A 9324-nucleotide genomic window follows, 5' to 3' on the forward strand; every position below is an offset into this window, starting at 1 on the left:
AGCCATCATTGATTCAACGAGCTAGTCAAATAGAGGCATACTAGTGACATTTTGTTTGTCTATGTATTCACACATATACTAAGTTTCTGGTTAATACAATTCTAGCATGAATAATAAACATTTATCATGATATAAGGAAACATAAATAACAACTTTATTATTGTCTCTAAGGCATATTTCCTTCACAAATGACATCTCTTTCTCTATAGGAATTGACATGCATGCCATCTCACTTCCTATAATTTTCCTATTCCTATAAAATTCCTATCCTATGAACCAAAGAAGGCCTCAATAGAAAAAATACTATGATGTGAATCAAAGGACATCTCTTTTCCTATTTCTACTCAGGCCTCCTTTGGTTTAGAGGAATCTTGTAGGAATTTCATGGGATATGATTTCTATAGGAAAAATTCCTTTAGATCCCTTTGGCTTGTAGGAATATAATCCTATTCTTATGAAGGAATTCTTCCTATCCTCCACATTTCATAGGAAAATAAGGCCTCCTTTGGTTTGTAGGAATCTCATAGGATTTCTATAGGATAGGATTTGCATAGGAAAGTTTCCTTTGAAGCCCTTTGGTTTGTAGGAATGGATTCCTATTCATTATATGTAGGATAGGAATCAATTCTTCACATTTTGGAGGAAAAAACATTAGCTAAGGCCTCTTTTGGTTCATAGGATAGGATTATCGTAGGAATAGGAATCTTGTAGGAAATGAGATGACATGTATTTCAAATCCTATGAGTAGGAATAGGAAACAAGATGTCATTTGGTTGACACCAAAGGAATTTTTCCATTGAGTCTAGGCTCATTTCTATTTTTTTATAAAATGTGGAGGATAGGAACCAATCCTATGTAGGAATAGGAATCCATTCATATGAACCAAAGGGCTCTAAAGGAAAAAATCCTATAAGAATCCTATCCTCTAGAATTCCTATGAAATTCCTCCAGACCAGAGGAGGCCTAAGACTCAATGGAAACATTCCTATCCTATGCATCAAATGACATGTCTTTCTCTATAGGAATTGAGATGCATGTCATCTCACTTCCTTTGATCTTCCTATTCTTATAACATTCCTATCTTATGAACCAAAGGAGGCCTAAACATTTGCCTAGACTTCATGGAAAAAATCCTACGATGTGAATCAAAGGACATCTCCTTTCCTATTCCTACTCATAGGATTTGAGATACATGTCATTTCATTTCCTATGACTTTTCTATTCATACATTTTTCCTACCCTATGAACCAAAAAAGGCTTCATAGAATTTGAGATACATGTCATGATTTTCCTATTTCTATGATTTTCTTACCCTATGAACTAAAGGAAAACAAAATAAAGGACATGCTCAACACGAGCGGAGGAAAGTCGCCGGTGCCACTGCTACTGCTACGTTTTTCCTCAGGGAAAACAAAATAAAGGACAGGCTCAACACGAGCGGAGGAAAGTCGCCGGTGCTACTGCTACTGCTACGGGAGGGAATCAGTCAGGGAAGATCCGTTCCGCTCTCACTGTCTACAGCAGTAGTATAGTCGAGCTCCAGGAGACCAGGACATAAGGAAATGAATGAAGTTGGGTGGATCCGAATAGAAAACGACGGAGATAATTAGAATACGCAACGCGCGCAAATAATGAAGCCACGGTTCGATGAGAGCAAATAAAAGTCGTTGGTACTGGCGGCTACGTGCCGTGCCAAGGACGACCACCAAGTATGAGTAGCTGGGAGGCTGGAACGGGAGGAAGCGGACCCGGGGGAAGGTGAGGTGAGAGAGTCGGAGGGAGCCCCGCTCCGGCCAGCCTCCGTCGGCACCCACGGCCGGCAGCGGCAGCGGCAGCGGCACGCCATGGACGCGGAGGCCGGAGAGGCGCCCCTCCTCTCCCACCAGCACAGCCCCAACCAGGTAACCCCGCCTTGCCCACCGGAAAAGCCCATTCCCCAAAAACGCCTGCCTACCCGCCACCCATTTATTTCTCTGGCTCTGGCTCGGCGCCTCTACTACATCACAAATCTTCTTCTACTTCTTGCACCACCACCAGCATCTCTCGCGTCGCAAGTAGGGAGAGGTTGAGATCAGGCTCCTCGGATTCATGGCCACGCCACGGGCTTCAGATTCGGCTCCGGGTTTGTCAGATAGGGTTGGTGTTGCTCAATTTTAGTACTACTCTCATTGTAGTAGACTGTAAGTACACGGCGCTCATCCTGTTAGATCTCCCCGTCGCTCGCTTGCTTGTAGCAGCAAGCAGCGCGCACATTCCGATCTCGGCTCACTTACATCACATCCAAATTCCACCTTAGATTCGCACTCCTGCTTGCCACTCCTCTGCACTGACGCTTGGGCACTTGCTATCCACCTCAAACTAAATCTCTCGGCTCTCATCCCTGCTCCCTAAATTGGTCAACCATTTTCTTCCTCATTTCAAGTCGCACAATCTGGTCACCTTTAACTTGCTTCATCTGTTTCTCCATGCATACAGGTCCCGTCGGCAAATCACAACGGCAAACCCTTCAACTGGAAGGCTCCTGCTATTATCTTGGGTCAGCTCCTCCTCATGTTACTTCCTACCAGTCTCATGGATGCAAACAAACCTACTATACTATGAACATTTTCTTCTCTTGCAAACAAATTAACACTCCTTTTCACCGCAGCGTTTGAGTTCTTGGAGAGCATTGCCTACGCTGGTATTGCCCTCAACTTGGTAGTATATCTTGGGAAGGTCCTTCATGGAACTACGGCTTCAAATGCCGCGAATGTCGATACATGGAACGGCACCACGTTCCTCACGCCCGTTCTCGGAGCATTTCTTGCTGATACATACTGGGGGAAGTACAAGACCGTCGCAATCTCCATAATATTCTATCTTACTGTAAGTACATGCATTCTACAAATTCAGAACTTGCTCTCTGTTATGCTCATTTTATTGCAGTCATCATGTGTGATTTCTTAACTCCTCAATTTTTCTGTCAACAAATAGGGGCTGCTCATCATAACTGCTTCGGCGATCATTCCATCTTTACAACCCGCCGCATGTGAAGGAACTTCATGCCCTCCTGCCACAGGGTTTCAGAATTTTGTCTTCTTTACTGCACTATACCTTGTCTCGGTTGGGACTGGAGGGGTTAAATCAGCTTTGCTCCCACTTGGAGCTGATCAGTATGATGATTCAAACCTTGAGCAGAGTAAAAAGAAGCAGGCTTTCTTTAGCTGGTTCTTCATTGCCATTAACCTTGGCGTCTTCATCTCGGGGACAGTTGTTGTATGGATACAGCAAAATGTTGCTTGGTCTCTTGGATTCGGCATCTCATCGATATGCCTCATTATCGCCACAGTTGCCTTCTTGGCAGGAACACCAATCTACAGGGTTCAACTTCCTACTGGAAGCCCACTGAAAAGTCTTGTAGCGGTGTTTGTCGCATCATTTAAAAAGAGGAAAGTGGAGGTTCCTGCTGATAGCTCAATATTGTTTGATGGGAATGAAACCGACTTAACCAATGAGGCACCAAACAAATTGGCACATACCGAAGGATTCAGGTACGTTTATCACATGATGAAATCCAGGCTGGTAGCATAGCCAGACAAGTTAGTTCAAATTTGTTTGTTGTAAAAAGAAACTTATTTCACATGATTTCAAGAATTCCCCACTAGCTACAAATAGACATATGGAAGGTGTAATATCCCCCTTAACATTATTTTACGAAAATAGAGTCAAAACATATTTATGAAATCAGTAGCGTTTTTTATATCCTTTTTCTTGTAAAGAATGGTGTTGTTAGAGCTGCTGGGAAAATGTGAATTTTTTTTTTGTTCTTCTAAAAAAATGTGATTTTTGTATCAAAAGGTTACATTGACATGTGGCCTTGATTTGTTCATGTGAATCTCAAAGAGAAATTAAGCTCAGTCTGTCCTCATATTGTACTCGAGGTCCTCCCTCCCAGAATATAAGATGTTTTTGCAAGCTAAAAGGAGTACTATTCTTCAACCACAACCTCCGATTGTAATTAGTAAAAAAAATGTCATGAAACATATCAGTCCTAATTAGCCCCATCTAGGGCCTGTTCGGTTTCTCTCCGCTCCCGTGACTCAGCTCCCGGAGCGGAGCGGGCTGCTGCAGCTTTTTACGGAGCAGCTCAAATCGAGCTCCGCAGCTCCGTGGAGTTGAGCGGAGTGGAGAGATCCCAAACAGGGCCCTAATCTACCAGATAGAATTAAGTTGTCTCTCGCAACATTGTACATGTGAGTCATGTTATGTTATATAATGATCAAACATTAGAATTTTTTAGAATTTTCTGTGGCTGTGTTCATTGCAATTGTAGTTACCCTCCTTTAAAAAAGACAATACGTAGAATTTTTGCATTTGTACTACAGTATAATACAGCAAATCCAGTTTCTGTTACGTGTAACGTGTTAGTTATAATCATGGACTCGTGGTAAAGTTTGTGTGCAATTTGAGTCATTTTTGTTACCTTTCAGTCGAATAGGTATTCTGCACTTTGACAGTTGAATTCTTTCAGGTGCTTTGTTACCTTTTAGTCGAATATGTATTCTGCACATTGACATTGGAATTCTTTCAGGTGCTTAGATAAGGCTGCCGTAGTCTTAGGGGACCAAGAGATAAAGGAGAGCCTTTCTGGGCGTCCATGGATGCTATGCACAGTAACTCAGGTGGAGGAAGTGAAGATCCTTGTTCGGATGCTTCCAATATGGTTCACCAGCGTGTTCTACGCAGCTTCCATGTGCCAAACGGCCACCACCTTCATCCAACAGGGGAACAAAATGAACACAAAGATTGGATCCTTCTCCGTCCCTCCTGCTTCCATGAACTCTGCCTCGGTGGTCTTCATGATGATCTTTGTCGTGATCCAGGACAGCATTGTGATCCCAATGGCCAGACGATACACCGGAAACGTCGCCGGGCTCACGCAGCTGCAGCGCATGGGCGTTGGCCGGTTCCTGGCGGTCCCGGCGCTGGCCGCGGCCGCGCTGGTTGAGATGTGGAGGCTGCGCAGCATCAGGGCCGGCCACAACCTGAGCATAGCATGGCAGCTCCCCCAGTTCATGCTCATCGCCTGCTCCGACGTGTTCTGCGGCATAGCTCAGCTCGAGTTCTTCTACTCGGAGGCCCCCATGTCGATGCGGAGCCTGTGCTCGGCGTTCTCGTTCCTTGCGATGTCGCTTGGATATTACCTGAACTCGATGATCATCTCGGCCATCGCTGCTCTGACGAAGGGCGGGGGCGGGCGGGGCTGGCTTCCCGCCGACCTGAACGACGGGCATCTCGACTACTACTTCTGGCTGTGGGCGGGGATCGGCGCGGTGAACTTTGTTGTGTACACGGCATTCGCCAAGAATTACACGGTGAAGAAAGTCGAGCTCCGGTGAACACGGTTTGCTGTCGGTCACAGGCGTACGTTTTTCATCCTCTTTGTTGTGTATGTACCGTCTACAAAACCAGTTCGATGTAATTAAATATCGCCCAAAATTCCTGTAGCTGTGTTCATTTGAATAAATATAAAAGGTGCCTTTGGAACAGAAATGAAACAAAGCTAGCTCCCTCTGTTTGCAGCTGTGCATACATCAATACGTCTGAACTTTGAATTCTCACTAGTATGACTCTGCTGGGGTGCTATCCGCGTTTATTCACCAAGAGGCCTCACTTCTATGGCCTACCTAACATCTGAACTTCCAGCAATACATCTCTTGAGCGGTTCTTGTTGACCAGCAACACATTTGCGGATCACACTTGAATCAATGTGCCTAGCCCAGTAGTTGGGGAATTGGTTGGGATTGATGAGAGTCACATGGCGAGGTTGCCCGTCGCCAGCAGTTCCAGGAAACCCAAGTAGCCAGGCAAGTTGCAAGTTGAGCTGGATCGGCAATACTAGACTAGTGCCAGGCTGCCAGCACCGTGAACGCGGACAGACGCAAGGTTGAGTCATTGGCTGCTATAGTTTTAGCTCATGCATCGAGCTAATCCCGCGGCCTAATTAAGTGGTCGCAAGTCGCAACTGCCTGCCTAGTGGCCGATGAAGAGCTGACCAGAAGTAGCCCAAGTCATAAACTATAACAGCAAGCGGTGCTCGACTGCTCGTCTGAATCTGGATGCCTTCCAGTGCTCTCCTCGCTGTTATCTTGCAGCAATGTCAGTAGTGCAGTAGTATGTTAGTGACAACTGGACGCAGTATCAAATGCGCGTGCCTGGTCTACTCCGAGCTTAACTCTGAGGCCAAAGGAAAATGAGAAGCAGCAGCTAGAGCGATCTTGTGCTACATCACTGTCGCCGCCCACGTCCCATGCACATCAGCAAACGCGAGAGCGGCATCGAAGGACGGTTGGGTAGGCCGTAGCTGCCTGAAACGGGGCTTCCGTGGCGAATCCGGGCTGCCTTGGTGTCTTGGGTTGCAAGGGAAGGTGACGTGACCCGCCGCCTATCCCTCCGCCTTCTGCCCCAACAACCATGGATGGCGCCAAGGCTCACGGTCCCGCACCGCCCGCACGCCCACGGCCGCCTCTGACGGATGAGGTACGCCGCACATCTTTTCTTTGGGTTTTTCAGTGCACTGCGGTGGCGTCGCTGCCCGCGGGTTTGGTTCAAGGAGGGAGGGAGGGAGGGGGAGGCCACTCCATCCAGCTCGTTTATCCTCCCCGCCCGTACCTGTCCGGTTGCTGACCGGGGCCGAGCGGGATGACGCGCTGCCCTCGTCCTGTAGCTTGACTTTCACCGCGCGCGACCAAATCCGCCGAGCTCATCAATTCCGGGGGATTTGCGCCCACTCCGGTCTCGCGGTTTACTATTTTAGTTACTGTTTCATTCATTTCATTTCATCCCGCTGCCTTGTCTGTCTGTCATAGTCATTAGAACCTTCCGTCTTTGCTCCTGGTCGATCTTTACTCGCTGAATCTGGATGCGGCCTGCAGATGGCGTCCTCTGCTGGTAATGGCAAGGAGATGGCCGCGCTCGAGTCCGGCCATGGGTCGTCGTCCTCCTCCTCCTCGTCGCCGGCCGCTGCTGCCAAGATGACGGCGGTGGCGGGGAAACCGCGCCCCTTCACCTAGACAGGGCCTGCCATTGTTATGGGTAAGTAACCAACGACGACGACGATTTCCATTGATTCATGTGGCTGAATGAATGACTGGCTGTGGTGTGCAGGCTTCGAGTTGCTGGAGAGCATCGCCTTCTCCGGCGTTGCGCTGAACCTGGTCATCTACCTGGGCACCGTGCTCCATGGCACCACCGCCTTCAACGCCGCCCACGTCGACACCTGGAACGGCACCACCTTCATCGTCCCCGTCCTCGGCGCCTTCCTCGCCGACAGCTGCTGGGGCAAGTACAACACCATCGTCGTCTCGCTCCTCTTCTACCTCGCCGTCAGTATCCTCCTCTTATCTTCATCACTTCACTTGTGATTCAGTCAGGCAAAAGTCGTACTGTAGTTGAGATTGATAGGGAAATGAAATGTCGATCGATGGATGCAGGGCCTCGTGCTGCTCACCCTGTCCGCGGCGATCTCGCCCTTCCGGCCGTCGTCGTGCCAGGGGCTCTCGTGCCCGCCGGCCTCACGGACCCAGTTCTCCGTCTTCTTCGCGGCGCTGTACTTGACCTCCATCGGCACGGGGGGCGTCAAGTCGGCGCTGCTCCCGTTCGGGGCGGAGCAGTACGACGACAGCAGCCCGGAGGAGAGCCGGAGGAAGCAGTCCTTCTTCACCTGGTTCTTCGGCGCCATCAACCTCGGCATCTTCGTCGCCGGGACGCTCGTGTCCTGGCTGCAGCAGAACGTGTCCTGGGCGCTCGGCTTCGGCGTCTCCGCGCTCTGCCTGCTCCTGGCGGCCGCGGGCTTCCTGGCCGGCACGCCCTGGTACAGGGTGCAGCTCCCCGCCGGCAGCCCGCTCAGGGACATCCTCAGGGTGGTGGTGGCGTCCGTCAAGAAGAGGAAGACCAGGCTGCCTGCAGCCGCGGGTCAAGGTGACCTTGGCCTGCACGAGGTGGCGGAAGACGACGACCTGCAGAAGCTGGCGCACACCAAGGGGCTCAGGTGCCTGGACAAGGCCGCGGCGAAGGGCGGCGACGGCCGCGAAGGCCCGTGGAATCTGTGCACGGTGAGCGAGGTGGAGGCCGTCAAGATCCTGGCGCGCATGGTGCCCATCTGGGTGACGTGCGTGCTCTACGCGGCGTCCCTGGGGCAGATGACCACCACCTTCATCCAGCAGGGGATGACCATGGACAACAAGCTGCTCGGGAAGGTGAAGGTGCCGGTGGCGTCGATGGTGTCGATCGAGGTGGTGTTCATGCTGCTGTGGGTGCTTCTGCACGACGCCGTCATCATGCCGCTCGCCAGGAGATGGGGCCGAGCCGGGAGCGCCGGGCTGTCCCAGCTCCAGCGGATGGGCGTGGGGAGGGTCCTGGTGGTTCTGGCGATGGCGACGGCGGCGCTGGTGGAGAGCCGGCGGCTGCACGTGGCCGGCGCGGGCAGGAAGATGGGCATCGCGTGGCAGGTGCCGCAGTTCGTGCTGGTGGCCGGGTCGGACGTGTTCTGCGGGATCGCGCAGCTGGAGTTCTTCTACGGGGAGGCGCCGGCGTCGATGCGCAGCATCTGCTCCGCCTTCTCCTTCCTCGCGCTGTCGCTGGGGTTCTACGTCAACTCGGTGGTGGTGACCGCGGTGGCGGCGCTGAGGCCCGGGTGGCTGGCGCGCGACCTCAACGAGGGGCACCTGGACTACTACTTCTGGCTGTGGGCCGTCATCAGCGCCGGCAACCTGCTGCTCTACCTGCTGCTTGCCGCCCGGTACACGCCCAAGCAAGTCCTCCGCCACTCGCCATAGCCGCCGGCACCGAGTTAGCTAATGCACTGCTCCGTACTACTGTATGATGAAATGTCTGAATGATGATGTAACTTGGACACATCACGCCGTAGAAGTCTTGCCGGATATAACTCTTGTTTTGTACATGTTCAGAGAGTGTCGTTAACGTTAACTAAGCTGGGAGATATGTAAGGGCAATTTTATCTTTTAGCAAAACAATGGGTGAATGATTTTCAGTTCTTTGTCCTTAGGATGAATGCAATCATAGTTTCTTGGTTATACTGTAATCGCATAAGGTTTTCTTGCGTACAATTTGTTTTCTGAAAAGCATAATTTTCTGCAACAATACTCTTGCTGCGAAACCTTTTCTTCTCTAACTTTCTACAACAAGAGTCATGTTACAAAAATCTCTTCTTCTCTAATTTTCTACAACAAAACATCTGATGCAAAATATTCTCTTATTTAATTTACTGCAACAAGACCCCTATTGCAAAACTTTTTCTTCTCTATTTTTCTGCAACAAGACCCT

The 9324-nt window shown here is 50.1% G+C and overlaps 1 pseudogene across 1 annotated transcript; it reads left to right on the forward strand.

Annotated features, from left to right (window-relative positions):
- Positions 1–1596: 1596 nt before the first annotated feature.
- LOC123050882 (uncharacterized) lies at positions 1597–9031 on the forward strand (annotated as a pseudogene). Its single transcript, XR_006423863.1, has 8 exons — positions 1597–1901; positions 2476–2536; positions 2648–2865; positions 2974–3530; positions 4571–5354; positions 6915–7074; positions 7147–7364; positions 7473–9031. The product of XR_006423863.1 is annotated as an uncharacterized protein (transcript).
- Positions 9032–9324: the final 293 nt, after the last annotated feature.

Source organism: Triticum aestivum, chromosome 1A, assembly GCF_018294505.1.
Source record: "Triticum aestivum cultivar Chinese Spring chromosome 1A, IWGSC CS RefSeq v2.1, whole genome shotgun sequence".
Classification (NCBI taxonomy): Eukaryota; Viridiplantae; Streptophyta; class Magnoliopsida; order Poales; family Poaceae; genus Triticum; species Triticum aestivum.